The following is a 16720-nucleotide window of genomic DNA, read 5'->3' as shown; positions in this document are numbered from 1 at the left end:
AAACTTTTCATCGAACCCGAAACCCATTAAATTCTTCCAAAGGCAGCAAAGTTCAACTAAATAACTGACGCAAATATGTACTTTATATAATAACACATGTTTCTTTTATGACCGGGTTTTCAATGAAGGTTTCAATTGCATTTGAAATTGAGGTCAGTTAACGTGGCCAAATTGAATTTTTTATTTTTATTCAATCCTAAATGTAATGTTGACTCGCACTAGTCCTTTGTATTTAATTTTGCATTGGGGTTAGGTGGCACTGATATAATGGATATAATGTTGGCCGATCCCGTGATTTTTGAGGAATAATTTTATCTGTGATTGTGACCTCTCAGTCACAGCAAAACAAATACCGCCAACAAAAATTAGTTTTATATTTTTCCTGCGAATTGTGTTGCGAGTAATAAACTCTGCGTTATTTTTTGGGACATCTACTGTTATTCAGTCGCAGCTTAAGTAACTTGCTCATTGTATTGGTTCATAACATAGAAGCGATTTGTTCCAGTGATGAGAGACTTATGTTTGAGTCTGTGATTGGTAACGGGAAATAATGCTCTCACAGGCAATCAGTCACGAATATTCCTTGTAAGCTGCCGCTGAAATGTACTGTGATATTTCAGTAGCTGTGACAGAATTACAGGTACACGGATATTTGCCAAATCTACACTGATATGTTGAAAAAACCAATTTCGGTAATGGCTTTCATAACAAGGTATTTATTCTTCTACTCCTATTTTTTCAAAGCGGGTAAAAATGTTACCCTCTTCTGACCGACGAAAATACATCACTACCGTTTCAGATAGCGTACATCTTCTGTCTTTTTTTATTTACGTCACCTGGTGATTCCACCATGATATGTGGCTTCCAATAAATCAATTTAGTGAGATATTAGAAAACAACACCGAATTATTAGTGGCGTAAAAGGAGTTAAAGCGATGTTGTTTTAAATCAAAAGAAGGAAGGGGTATAAAGTAGAGGTTTACGCCTATCACTTTATTTGCGGAGGCGGCGTAGGCTCTATTATATACCGGCGGTGGAGGAGGGGCCGGCGCGCCGACAAATTTATCGGCGTAAATCTCTGCACTAAATGGCTGTACTTCAAAGCCACAACTAATGAATATGGAAACATACTACTAATATCATAAAGTTGTAGATGAGGATGGGAGGCTTGTAATACGAAAATTTAAAAAAATAATTTTTGGAAATGTTTTCTTTATATATGTTTAAGGAAATCAACGTTTCGACCGGGGTTTTTGCCTCAGAATCTCGTGACTCATTAAAAAAATTTCAGTACTAGCTGCTTGAGGAGGGAGGGAGAAATACTTAAAATGGTCACACTTTTGTAGCGTAGTTTCACCGAAGAAGACGTTCTGGCTAACTCTAATACTCGTCGTCGGCACGATTTTTTTAAATCATTTGTGGCTCCATGCTGGTCACACGTAAAGGCGACTTACGGTTCCTACCAATTATCTGCTAATAGTCATGACTCTCGTGGCACAGTTTTGACGATTAGCATTAATGCTGGCTTATTGTTGATCATGGCAAATGGCGCCTACATACCCCTTTCGACCATATTGGACCAATTTTCGAAATGAACAATAAATATCCTAGACAGTCGTAAATGAGTTGGAAATATGGTAACGCGCCAAACGCCGCCGCCGACGCGCCGATATTTTTGACAAAGGACGAAAATCGATAGCGACGTATATCTCTAGTACAACGGAAACCAAAATCGAAGCGGCCGTAAAGGCCGTACGGCGTGCTATCACTATTTTACCGAATTGTTAACGGATGGTTATCGATGAGCTAACGTTTGTTACTGGTATGTTATCGACGGGGTATAGACGAGTTAGGAATTTGCAATTGTTAACAAAGTAAATCAATATTACTGATTTTTTATCTATCGAAAAATGATCGATTATCTATCGAAAAGTTATTGACTTGTTTTTGAAAAAGTTAACGAGTTGTTTTAAACGAACTATAGATTTGTTATCAATTAGTTATCGATTTGTTATCCAAAACGTTTCAGTATGTTATCAAGAAGTTATGGATTTTCAATTTGTTATTGCCGTATCGGAGTATTGCCAATTTTTTAACAGCGTTTTATCGGTTTGTTATCGATAAATTATTTATCACGGCTTCGAATCGAATGAAGGCCTAACAATAATTATTTTATTTTATTATCGTTATGATACATTTTTTCTTAAATTAAAAATTTGTTTAACTTAGAATAGAATAAAGAAACAATTTAGACAACTGCCAAAGCTTGTTGTATAGATCCATTTCGGGAACTGCTAAATTCCTTCAGCGGCAACGTTTAGGCGCCGCTGCTATATCAGCTATCACAGTGCTTGTTTGTTTATCTTCATAATATCTTTATTCTGTTCAAATTTAAACAAAAATTTCATTTAAGAAACAATCTATCATAACAATAATAAGATAAAATATTTATTGTTAGACTTTGAGCTCGAACCCGCAATCTTACAAGTCAGTAGGCTGATATAACAACAAAAATTGTTGATAAATTATTTGATTTGTTATCAAATATCGATTGATTTGACGTCGAAAAGTTATCGATTTCTTTTATTCGATAGCTACCAATTAGTTATCGCCGTGCTATCGATTTGTTATGTAACGGTTGCCGATAAAAATGAAATTTTAAATCGGTCCACATCTTTAACCCGCCAGGAAGAAGCCGACAATTAGAAGTTGTTGTTGTTGTTGCAGGGCGTGGTAACCACCGAAGAGATTTTAGGCCGATCATCTCTTTCAATTTGCGTCGTGCTCGTTTTAATTTTTCCTACAAATTGGAGGGACGGGACCCACATGTTTACCACGTTACGAAAATATGCATCCTCACTTCGTTTTGTAACGTCGTCGCGTCAAGTTCGTTTTTCCCCACAACTCAAATGCGTGCTATAAAAGGACGCTATTCATGTGCTTGAGAATAAAATGGCGGACAGAGTGCGGGAATCGAAGGGACCAAAGTTTGTATTAAAAGCATTTATCGTACTTGGAGTAAACCATCAAATCAGAATATATCTAAATATATAGTGGCACCAATTACGCAGAAACCAACACACATGGTTCTGGCCTTAGTGTATTACCTGTGTGTTTGTGGAGCAACTGTACAGCAATCTGAAGACATCAAACTTCTGTTAAAGAAACTTAGCTAGACATCTGAAAGATTTCATAAAACAAGAATTAGTTATGGCGTTATAGCTTCTAAGTAAGCCAGGCCAAGGTAGTCTTTCATTCAAATAAATGAATGGAAGCAATTTAATACTGTTTTCACACAGAAACTGAATGATCTCATTTCACCTTCTAATGAAATCGTAAATTTTTTGCTTTCACACAGAAGTAGTTGCTCGATTAGTATGAAGGATGAAATGTCAAGCGAATAAAATGACAATGCTATATGAAGACAATGACATTTACTTTGACAAATGACATTTTTTGGCACTGAATACACCAAAAACTAAGAAACTGAACGCTGCCAACAGAGTTGCATTGGGCTTTTGATTTCATTAGGCATTCGATTAGTCACTAACGAAATAATTATAGATTCGAATTTTGTAGGGAAGATTGAGCTCATAAGAGCCTTAATGTAGAAAACTGCCTTTATTATTCAATAAGCCGTGTGTGTGAAAATAGTATAAAACGACAAACAAACAAATATGCATCCTTAAGGTATTAGCCCGACCATCGCGGAAACGATTTAACATGACCACTTTGGAGTTCGTAGGCAATCCCGCACCATCATTTAATTCTATGACGAACATGGGTCGCCAGAGCATCGCCTGCTAAATATGCGTATGAAAAATTTGTATTTGTAACAAGTAGGGGAGGTTGACAATTAGTTTAGAGAAGCTGTAAAGTTATAAAGTTTTGTATTGCCCTTAACAACACCTTGAATCCCATCCTTATACTGACGCTTTTAATTGCTGTTGTTGTAAAAATTGCTTCACCCCGATCAATAGGCTCGATCACTCAAGGCATTTTCAACCGATTGCAGTGTCCAGATCGAAGTTGTGCTGGGTTAGTGCGCGAATTTTACGGAGTAATGGATATCAACGGTGGTGACGTCTTTGAGTAAGCCACAGACTATCAGAGGCTTCTAACTATATTGGATAGGATTTCGCCACATTTTCTTACATTTGGCAGAGAAGACAAATATTTTCCTTTACTCTTTTCGTTGTCAGAAAAATGCTTCCAAGCACCTTATATCAATCTTCATCGCAAAGCCATTATACTTCTAGCTTCGAATATTTCCTTATATATATGAATGAACTCGGCTAATGACACTCAGGGACGAGAAATATTTTTTGAAGGTGTGAAAATTTTGCCTGCTGAAAATTAACTATTTATCACCTCTTAAGATGCAACGTTATGCCCTTTTCCATTTCACGTTACGTAAGAAAATCGTGAGAAATATATTATCAAGTCTTTGTGAATAAACTAAAATTTCCTGCATGATGCTATCGTTTGTGAAATTCCTGACTTCCGTATTAGATTTTACAAGCATATATTATCAAATAATAAGTAAATTCCAATCCAGTCACTTGTGTAAGTATATATGTTGAGTTTTGATATGCCATTTTTTTAATACATAGTTTTGCATATTAACTTTAATTATATATTTTATTCAAGCATTTCATAACAAATGGAGAATGAATTATCTTTCTTTAGTAACACATTAACTTTATAATTGATTTTCAAACTAGTATTTTTTGTTTCTATTAAATTCCACTGTATAAACTGGCACCCGCATCCATAAAGAACTTTATAAACGTGATGGGGCAGAGATTTGCTTACCACCTCTGCTCAACCTCTCCAGTTTTATTGCACTGAAAATAAAGAGGCTAAAAAGCAAATGGTTTTAAAGTGAATATTAACAAGTAAGGACGGGACTGTCTTCGGCTGTGACGAAGACTTCATACCTTTCAGTAATGGGGCTGAACAATAATCTTATCCCATTCGTAATATCCAAATAATCGGCTTTAGAAGATAAGAAATATATAGTGAAAAGATGCGATTTTTGGGATATGTAAATATAAGATAAAAAAATAGTTAGGTACTTTGTGTAAGGATGCAAAGTTTCACTTTTTTTGTGGTCTGCATGTAAAAAATATGACCACGAATAACTTATTTCAACAATATATGATGTAAGTGTAAGTATTTGATGAAATTTGAAGGCTATAGTCGTAAAAAAGAGGAAAATGAGAGTTTACATGGGGTATATTCTATATATACCACCGATCTCTATAATTTTTCAGAGAACAATATATGCTATATACGTAGGCATTTGGTCAAATTTGAAGCTTCTAGCTGTTTAAATGGGGCAGAAGTTACGAAAAGTTTCTTATCTGTACAATCGGTTGTATGAGATATAAACTATATATATTACCGATCTATACAAATGTTTCCGACAACAATGAATGCTCTATACGTAAGCATTCGGTGAAATTTGAAGCCTCTACCTCTTAAAATGGGGCAGTAATTTAAATTTTTTGTTTGTTTAATTATTCACGGTCTTTAAGACGTAGTTTATATTAAAAAAGAAAAAGTTCATTACAAATTTAGTGATTTAAAGTATAAAAATAATTTTTCTTTAAACATATTAATATTTTCAAAGCCTTTTATCTCATTTGGTAATTCATTATACATTTTATAACCTATATATTCTAAAGTCTTCTTAGCGAACTTAGTTCTTACCCTAGGCAGTCTTATATTTTTATTGCTTCTAGTTTCATAGTTGTGAATCTCGTGATTAAAATGTATTTTGTTGCCCAGATACTTCTGAAGTATTCCTAATTTCACATGATGAATAAATTCCAATGTAAGGTAACCTATGCACTGTTTTATACAAAGCCAATTTAACATATTGTAGCGAATTTGCTTGCAAATCCCCTTATTTGCCCTTTTGCTAAGTTCGCATCACTAAACTGTTGAATAAATAACTCCAATATTGAATAATGGAAAAATGGCCTTTATTAAAGTACTTCACAATAACACTTATACTTTACAACTTGTTGGCTTGATAACCAAACTGATAGCTTAAATTAAACTGACTTTCAAAATAATACTGCTATGGCTCGCTAGATAGCGTTTTAATCCAAACTGCTTGATAGCTCAAATCAAACGGAATTCCAGCGCCTCTACATTTGCTGCCTTTTATACTCTCTGATTTCAACGTTCGCATTTTCTAGGCGCTTGCATTTCCAGAATTTACTAGTGGTCTATGAGCTCTCAAATTTCTCAGCTGTAACTACAATTGCACGATTTTATAGCTTCTCTCATTGCATACTTTCAGGAGTATCTCAGATATATGCATGTAGTTGTGCCTTGCTTCTCAGCTGCTCGTATACGTACATAGTAAATATGTGTAGACGCAATTATTGTTTCGTTTATGTAGATACATAATGATTGATCTATGGATGTGTATGATATCGCTGTTTAGCATCGGCTTAGAGATAGCAGCACCCCTTAAGCCGTAGTTATTGGTGCCGTATGTCGTATCGCTGTATCCGTATCCCTAACGTAATCAGCTGTTTATCGTTACGACGGTAAACCAAAACCCAATTGGTTGGCTACGATACGGTGGCGACCTTAGCGGCACCAATAATTGATTGCATTGATTCTCATAAGGTTGGTCGAATCAGCTGTTAAAAGGTTACCGATACGGTTACCGATAAAGCACCAATGTCTCCAGCTTTAGTTTTCCTAATATTCGTAACACTGCCCTCCATCTCTCGATCTAAACGCTGCTAGCATCGCCAAATGTACCACTCTTCTATTTCTTGATTTCCCCAATTGCTTGTATGCGGTAGATGACATCACTGATCGTCTTCACAACTCTGTACGGGCCTTCCCAACTGCACCGATATTTGGATGGAACACCTTTGCGCCGGTGAGGGTTGTATAGCAATACCAAATTTCCCTCTCGGAAACCTTCCGATTTATTTTCCTTGTCGTACCTGCGTTTCATTTTACTACTCATTATCCTGGATCGCTCCCGCTCACTCTGTTGCTGGGCCAATGAACTACTTCGTAGAGCTTGCGCTTGACGGATTGGCTTCACATAATCAGTAATCATATAGCCGGAGTTATTGATGCCGTATGTCGTATCGCTGTATCCGTATCCCTAACGTAATCAGCTGTTTATCGTTACGACGGTAAACCAAAACCCAATTGGTTGGCTACGATACGGTTGCGACCTTAGCGGCACCAATAACTGATTGCATTGATTCTCATAAGGTTGGTCGAATCAGCTGTTAAAAGGTTACCGATACGGTTACCGATAAAGCACCAATGTCTCCAGCTTTAGTTTTCCTAATATTCGTAACACTGCCCTCCATCTCTCGATCTAAACGCTGCTAGCATCGCCAAATGTACCACTCTTCTATTTCTTGATTTTCCAATTGCTTGTATGCGGTAGATGACATCACTGATCGTCTTCACAACTCTGTACGGGCCTTCCCAACTGCACCGATATTTGGATGGAACACCTTTCCGCCGGTGAAGGTTGTATAGCAATACCAAATTTCCCTCTCGGAAACCTTCCGATTTATTTTCCTATTTCGTACCTGCGTTTCATCTTACTACTCATTATCCTGGATCGCTCCCGCGCACTCTGTTGCTGGGCCAATGAACTACTTCGTAGAGCTTGCGCTTGACGGATTGGCTTCACATAATCAGTATCGTTCCCACGTTTCACAACAGTAGTGCGATCTGGCTTGAAACTACCCTCACATTCTCTCTGGAAAATTCGTTGCTTCGGTTTTTTGCGTCCATTAGGTTTTGTCAATGCCAGTGTTTCTCTCGCAGGTACCTTCGGTTTTGATTTGTTTGGCCCATTCGTTCCATCAACCCTTGCCCGATCTGCTGCTTTTGACTTTTGCGGTTTTTGTCCAATCTCTTTCACCAGCACTCGATACCTGCTGAACCCTTCTTCCAAACTGAAGTTAAGTGGCACATCCTGGTTCCCATAGCGCATAATCTTTCTTGGCATATCGATCCTGATGTCATGGTCAACTAAGAAGTCCACTCCCAATATGACTTCATCAACCATCTCCGCCACAACGAATTTGTGTAGAACCATGACCTCCCCAATTAAGACTTCACATACCACTTCTCCCTGGACTTGGTTATACTCGCCAGTAATCGTACGCAATCTTGCTCCAGGTAATGGCTTTACTTTCCTGTTGACCAAATCAGATCGGATCAAGGAATAAGATGCGCCTGTATCTATAGTCAGTACACGCTCCTTGCCATCCACATTTCCTTTGACGGTAAGACTGCTCGATTTCCTTCCAGTTTGCGAGATAGGTATCACACGACATTCAATAGCTGGGTAAGTTCTCGATCTTTACATTTGACTCGCTCTTGTTTTTACCTTCGGATTGCTCACTGGAACAGCTGGGCGATTTAGTTGTACTGTTGCATAAGACCTTTCAACGCTTCTAACTCGGCATCAATTTTGTCCTCGAGTTGTAAAATTTTTGCATCGTGCTCTTCCAGTTTCGCAAAGATCTGCGAAGATACCTGTTCCGAAATTTTTGTCGACATTCCAGATATACGTGCCCCTTGCGCTTCCCGTTGAGATGACATATATGTCTTCTGTTCTTCCAATTGAGATGACATTTGCGACGCCATTTCTGAAATGCTTGCCTCCTGTGACTCCAGCTTAGATGCTATTGTCGATGTTTGTACAGATATTGTGCTCGTCACTGTCTGCGGTGTTTCGTTTTTTTCTTCCATTTTTGTTGTTGTTTTGTCGCTATCATAATGAAAGACATACTCCTCAGCATTGAAGATTCCTTCAAATACCACAGCTACACTTAGTCGTTTTTGTAGCTGGGATTTATCGCCAAAAGTAGCCAATCCACGGACTTCCAACTCCTCCTTCAGTTGCTGGATCGTCAATTCACTCAACTTTGCCATGTCCAAGTTGTATTCCCAACCTTCGGAATTTATTCAACAATCCCACTTCTGACACCAATTGTAACGAATTTGCTTCCAAATCCTCTTATTTGCCCTTTTGCTAAGTTCGTATCACTAAACTGTTGAATAAATAACTCCAATATTGAATAATGGAAAAATGCCCTTTTTTAAAGTACTTCACAATAACACTTATATTTTACAACTAGCTGGCTTAATAACCAAACTGATAGCTTAAATTAAACTGACTTTCAAAATAATACTGCTATGGCTCGCTAGATAGCGTCTTAATCGAAACTGCTTGATAGCTCAAATCAAACTGAATTCGAGTGCCTCTACATTTGCTGCCTTTTATACTCTCTGACTTCAACGTTCGCATCTTCTAGGCCCTTCCATTTCCAGAATGTACTAGTGGTCCAAGAGCTCTCAAATTTCGCAGCTGTAACTACAATTGCACGATTTTATAGCTTCTCTCATTGCATACTTTCAGGAGTATCTCAGATATATGCATGTAGTTGTGCCTTGCTTCTCAGCTGCTCGTATACGTACATGGTACATATGTGTAGACGCAATTATTGTTTCGTTTATGTAGATACATAATGATTGATCTATGAATGTGTATGATATCACTGTTTAGCGGCTTAGTGATATCAGCACTCCTTAGTTTTGCTAATATTCGTAACTATATTTAACATTGTATTTCTAGGTGTTCTATTCCAACATTTTAAAATTAATCGCATTGCCTTGTTTTGCTGTATTTTAAGTTTGTTTTATCTGTGTGTCATTTGCTAATACAGTGTACTCTCTCTTAAACGGACACCTAAGAGACTGCTAAATTTGTCCACTTATGAGAGGTGTCCGCTTATGAGAAACGTGTTATTGATGAATGTTTAAACAGTTTTATTTCCAAAACAAGAATATTAATACATACAAATAAGACTGAGTTAGGAGGTTCATAAGGCTTTGTTCATAAATTAAAGAATAAAGTTTTGTGTACAAAGTATTCAAAATAATTGTACGGAAAGTAATGTTGTGACGTTTTTTGAACCTCTCCAGCCACCCGGATGATGCACTAAAATCGTCGTAATTGAGTCTCACTGCAATTTCTTTAGCTTTGCTCCTTATAAGTGTGCCTGACAGAGGAACTAAGATCTTTGGGCTTCAGCAGACTCCTTTTTTTTCCGGGTTGACGTCAGTGTGCCACAAACTTAAAATTTGATCTTTGTTTTTGATAATGCCAGCAGCTTGCGTTTTGCTGATCTTACATTTTTTTGCCAACTCTCGTACACTTAGTTTTTCTTTCTTATGAATTTCAATGATATTAACTTTGTCTTTAATACTCAACACTACTTTAGGCATTGCGATTCACGTACGTACACACACAAGAAGATACATACTAACTACGTGTATGCAATAAGTACATACATTTTTATGTTTATTACTGTATTGAAAACAGGTTCTTCGTATTTAGGGGATTCCCCTACATCCATGCACGTATTAGTGAACAAGCAACAGCTGTACGAATATGGTAAAGAGTAAATGAAAAAAAAGTGTTGTAAGCTGTCCGGTTATGGGAAATTAAAAAGCCCTTTGGGGTAAAAAGCAAGTGTCCGCGTCCTGTTATGGGAGGGTTGTCCGCTCAAAAGGGAAAAACTTAAAAAATGCTTAAGGATTTTTTTGGTACTGAAAAAATTGTCCGTTTATGAGAAGTGTCCGCTTAAGAGAGGTGTCCGTTAGGAGAGAGTACACTGTAGTAGAATTGTAGGACAGTAGATAAAATGTAGTTCAATGGTCGGACTGTATACTAATATTTTATGACGTTGGTTAATATATTTACATGTTCGGTACATGAAGCCTATTTTCTTTGCAATTTTAGCTTCTAAATTACTTATATGTTCTCCAAAGCTCAAGTTCATATCAATCAAGACTCCTAAATACTTCAATTTGTCGACTCTTTGAATTTTTTATGTTCCTTATTTTCAAGATTGCTTGGGTAATTGACAACAGTGGTACTTAGGTTTTTCGAAAATACCATAAACTTGTTTTTATCCACATTTACTTTCAACTTTCTTAGGCACAGCCATTTGTACAAGGTTTCCAAATCCTCTTGCATCTTTGACATAGCACAATCCGCATTTCTGTCACTTATGGTAATCAATGCATCATCCGCAAATAGGCGAATTGTGCAATAAACCTGATTTAATATAGTTAATGTATATTGTAAACAATATTGGTCCCGTACTGAGCCTTGCGGTAGGCCAATGTTTACATCAACAACCGATGAAATTGAATTTCCAATTATCTTTCTTTGCTTCCTGTTGCTCAAGTAACTTCGGAACCATTCCAACTCTTTTCCCTTATACCAATTTTAAACATGACATCCAACAGAATCTGTCAATCAATTGCTTCGAAAGCCCGTTTTAAGTTTAGGGAGACCGATAACACAACCTTTTTGTCAGTTATATCCTCTTTCCATTCTACAATTACCATATTCAGTACTGTTTCACAAGAATGACTTTTCCTAAACCTAAATTGCTCAAGTATAATTACATCGTGTTTTTCTAAGTATGCTACTAGTTGATTTTTAACCACTGTTTCCATTATTTTTTCATCTTCAGGTAACGTATTGATTGCACGTAGCTCTTCCGGCTTCACTGTATTTTTAACTTTTTCCACAGGTACTATTGCAGATATTTTCCAGAAATTAGGAACAATGCTGTAATTACGAAAAGCTTCTTATCTGAACAATCGGTTGTGGGAGATATATGTTATATATACTACCGCTCTCATCCATTTTTTCAGACAATAATATGTGCAATATACGAAAGCATATGGTGAAGTTTGAAGCTTCAATCTGATAAATTGAGGAAGATACGACAAAAATAGTCTTTTCCGAAAAATCGGTTATATGGGAGATATATGCTATAGTGGTCCGATCCGGCCGTTTCCGACAAATGTATAATCGGACACCTAAATATACCCGCTCACCAAATTTTATCAAGATATCTCAAAAATTGTGGGACTAGTTTGCATTCAAACAAACAGACGGACAGACGGACATGGCTAAATAAACTGAGCTCTTCATCCTGATTATTTCGGTGTGCTTAATTGTGGGTCTATCTATTTTCCTTTAATGACTTAAAATTTTGGGATTCGTGACAAAGTTAATATACCATTTCATTTTCATGAACGGTATAATTATTTGCTAATGGTCTTGCCTTTTTTCTGCCACAATTTAATGATTGAAATTAATCTGGGCGGCACATATGTAGCTGCAGTCGTGGGAAGAAATCCATTTAAGCAAATGGAAGATTATATAGTCGGTTCCATGGAAGACTAACACTTTTCTGTTTTTCACGTAAAAAACTAGCACAGTTCATTAATGGCGCGGAAAACTAGCATAGTTTTTCTGAGTGTACTGTGTTTGCTGGGATGGTGCTAGCGTGTTCCGCAAAACACAATGAAGGTCTTGGGTTAAAGTCCCTCGCAAGGCAACATCAACAACTTAGAAAAAAGTTGTTTTAATTGGAAAACAAGTTCTTCTAAGCACAACGAAAAGTGGAAACGAAGTTTAGGCTTACATTTTCTTGGATGTAAAACGTAGTATTTTTTTTAAATAGCCGCACAGCTTTCCAAGGGTGTTATAAATAGCTCGATCAGTTCGACATCCAAAAACACCTTTTCGCAAAGTAAAATCCTATTTTGGTAAAATATCGCCTCTTTAAAGGCCCTGGAAAACTTACCATATTCATAACGTCCAAATCGTAAATACAAACAATTTCAAAACGAAAATACCACCCCCAAAAATGTGAATAAATTCGCCAATGCAAAAATTTATAGATTACGGATATGGTGGAAAACCAAACAAAAATTGGTTGGCCATGGTATCGTTCAATAACCGCTTAGATAGAGTTTCATATAATTCGTTGGATCAGCTGTTTTTCACTGAGTTTATTAGGGCCTTAAAGTTATTATTTTGCAACTTTTTTTATCTCATGATCTATTCATCCCTCGTGTAATATAATAATAATAAAAGTTTGGTCTCACAACTTAAGCCATTACATGTTTCACACTTTCAACAATAAACAATATTTATTTATTCACAATCATAATATTTTATTTTACATGATGCAAGAAAAAAATATCACCATTTCGACTGCTGAGCGGAATGTCACCATATCTAAACTGTTGTTGTTTTGAAAACTCCCTATCTCAAAATGTTTCGAAATTCTGCGTTCAGTCGAGTTCGGGTGATATTGCACTAAACAGTAAATTTATAATAACACTCTTAAGTTACATCTTGGATATTATAAAGTCTCGAACTCTTGCATTTGTTACATCTGTATATCTATCCGGCAAATTTGGGTCCGCATAACCACCTTGTACCACCGCACAAAGTCGTCCATTCAGAACGCCTGCTGCTCCAGAATCTCCAAACCACACACCACCACATGCAGCACAAATAATTGTTTCTGCTAAAGATAACGAATAGACCCTCGCATATGCCGCCTTACATTCTTGCGTGTCTACTATATCCAAATTCTTAGTTTTGAGATGTTTAGAATCACCCCTACTAGTTTTAGATATCCAACCCCATCCACTAACTTGCAACGTCGTGCCCGGTACTAATCGATCCACGCAAAGTGATATTGATTTTACTGCAATTATCTCTTCAAAGGAGCTATCCACTTTAACAACAGCTATATCCATACATTTTGTTTGTGGATCATAAGTATAATCATGATGTATAAACTCCACTTAGCGATGTTGCTCACTTCCTCCTTGATTTAAATCGGCAATACCAGCTACAAGGACAAGTTTATCCTGTTTTTCCGTTAATACACAATGCGCAACTGTAAACACAGAGTTCATATTGACTAAGGAACCACTGCATATATAGACGGCTTCACGTAATATTGCTACCGAATGTGGGCTTTTCTCTATTCCTATATTTTGGCCATTTATAACGCGATATTGCTCATTCGTATGTGTCAAAAACAGGTAAGCAGGACAAACAGCAGCGCGAATTGATTGCGTTGATTCATTTTAGTTTACAATTTTTCTATAACTTTTTAAGTATAAAGTGCACCGAGATTAATTTGGTGGGCGCTTTTTATACCTAATTGAGTCATTTGATTAAGAAATAAACAAACAACTTTTTATTCAAGATTTCAGGAATTTTATATAACAAACGAACATATACATTTAAGTTAAAGCTATACAAGAGATCTTTTTCAAAAAAGAATTTCTTTGCAATTGTTTTTATTTGCACAGTTGAATCGTGTTTATAATTTTATGTGTACAATAACCGTATTTTTCAGAGATGGGGGTAGTGCATTAACGCACCAGCCTGTAATGCAAAGAGTGTTGTGGTAGTGAAGCTGAAAAATGTTTCACTATAATTTAAAAGCTGGGCCCGTATCGTGTTATACGATCAGCCGTAGAAATCCATTTTTTAAATCACAATAGCTGTGAAATGGTTAATCGGATTAGGAAAATACATATCTGAAATGGTGGCTACCAGTACTAATTAGATCTTACGAATCCTTTCACGGATTCATATTTATCGTTTGAGCGAAATTGCTTTTCGATACGTGATCGTATAACACGATATGGGCCCTGGTAGTAAAAATATTTTCAGCTTCAGCTTAAAGCACAAACATTTTTCTTCATTCATTTGAATTTAGGCATAGAAAACTTCCATTTTTTTACCTTTATATTAAGTCGCTTTCATGTTTGTCCCCTCATTTCCATACGAATTGTAGACCCACGGAAAAGCCTTTTTCTGTAACTTCAAGTTGAGCTAGACACTTGATACTTGGAACATAGTTCAGATCTGAGAGACATTACAATGCAAGTGGAAAGAAATCCGCTAGGTGGCGCACGGATCGAGATATACAGAAAATAAATTTTAAACTGGAAATTTTGCGATCGACTTTTAACTAACCTTTCGGTGATCCAGAGACTTTAAACTTAGCACATAATTTGCGAGTGGATGGCACTACAATTCGTGGAAAACAAAATGCGGCCAGGTGGCATACGAATCGAGATAAACAAAAATCCCTGAAGTAACTTTCCGGTTAGCTAGAGACTTGAAACTTGGGCGGTTAGTCAGAACCCTGTGACAATGAAATATTTGATCAAAAAAATTTCGCTAGGTGGCGCATGGATCGAGATATTAGGAAAATTAATTTTAATTTGGGAATCTTTCAATCCATTTCTAACTTACTTCCCGATTGCCTAGAGACTTGTAACTTAGCACATAGTTCGAGACCCGGTGACAATACAATTTATAGAAAACAAAGTTCCGGTAGGTGGCGTGTTAATTGAGATAACAATAAATCCCTGAAAAACGAGGGGAATCTTGCGATCGATTTTTGAATAACTTACCGGTGACCTAGAGACTTAAAACTTGGGCCGTGGGTCAGAACCCTGTGACAATGCAACACGTGATCAAAAAAACCCGCTGGGTGGCACGCGGATCGAGATAGTAAGAAAATAAATTTTAATTTGGGAATCTTTCAATCAATTTTTAACTAACTTCCCGGTTACCTAGAGACTTGAAACTTGGCACTTAGTTAGAGGCCTAGTGACAATATAAATTATAGAAAACAAAGTTCCGCTAGGTGGCGCGCTGGTCAAGATAACTGCAAATCCTTTAAAAACGGGGGAATCTTGCGATGGAATTTTCGAGTAACTTCCCGATGAGCTAGAGACATGAAATTTGGGCCGTAAGTCAGAACCTGGTGACAATGCAATATTTTATCAAAAAAATAACGCTAGGTGGTACATGCATCGAGATATTGAGAAAACTAGTGTTAAATTGGGAATCTTGCAATCGATTTTTAACTAACTTCCTGGATATCTAGAGACTTGAAACCTGAAATATATGTAGTTTTAAACTCGGTGACAGTGCAATGTTTGATCAAAAAATTTGAGCTACGTAACGCGCAAGTCGAACTATTTAGAAGATAAGGCCATACCTTCATGGCTAGCCTCCTAAGTGTTGCAGGTGTTGTAGAATTCCACCTCGTTGAAGGCCCAACTCAATGAACGTCCTTGCATACTTTTAGGCGTACGCGGCTTTCACTTAGCCCTTCAGGCGTATGCGAATTTCACCACGATTTTCAGCTGTGCAAATTAAGTAGCTGACAAACGAGGTGGAATTCTCCTGTTATGATGCGAGGTTGAGTTCTGTTGTTTTCGCCAGTGTTGTCAGCGAAAATTCCACTAATTCTCTTAAATCTTGCTATTTTGAACAAATAAATATAGATAAGAATTTTCACTTAGGAATTACTTAAATTACTTATCAAAGTTGCAATTGCCTTTTTGTAGGCAGTACTAAAAAATTGAAAATAAAAAGATGATAAAAAAATGTTAAGGACTACCTTTATATAAATGAACTAACAAATAGAGGGCAATTTTTCCTTTAATACAGACATGGTCTTGTTGAATTTTGACTAAAAAACTTTAACAATAGCTTTGTTTAAATTTTAAATAATCAATTAGTTAATCCCAAGTACATTGTTTGCCTTAAATTGAAATATTGCGCTCCACCTTTACAGTTTTAAGTCCCAAAATTCTTTTATAAGAGCTATTGTTAAAGTTTTTTGTCAAAATTCAACAAGACCATGTCTGTATTAAAAGAAAAATTGCCTTCTATTATTTGGTCCATTTATAGAAGGCTAGTCCTTAAAATTTTTTTATCATCTTTTTATTTGATATTTAATTTTTATTTCCCTTATATTAGGTCGGTTGAATGTTTGTCCGCATTTTCAAT

At 36.6% G+C, this 16720-nt stretch overlaps 1 protein-coding gene across 6 annotated transcripts in view; it reads left to right on the top strand.

The window, feature by feature from the left end:
- js (jiangshi) overlaps nt 1–16720 on the top strand; it is a 273171-nt gene that overhangs the window by 200621 nt on the left and 55830 nt on the right. The gene's annotated exons all lie outside the window — the stretch shown is intronic.

This window comes from Eurosta solidaginis, chromosome 1 (genome assembly GCF_040869045.1).
Source record: "Eurosta solidaginis isolate ZX-2024a chromosome 1, ASM4086904v1, whole genome shotgun sequence".
Lineage (NCBI taxonomy): Eukaryota > Metazoa > Arthropoda > Insecta > Diptera > Tephritidae > Eurosta > Eurosta solidaginis.
This window is presented reverse-complemented; position numbering and strand designations above follow the sequence as displayed.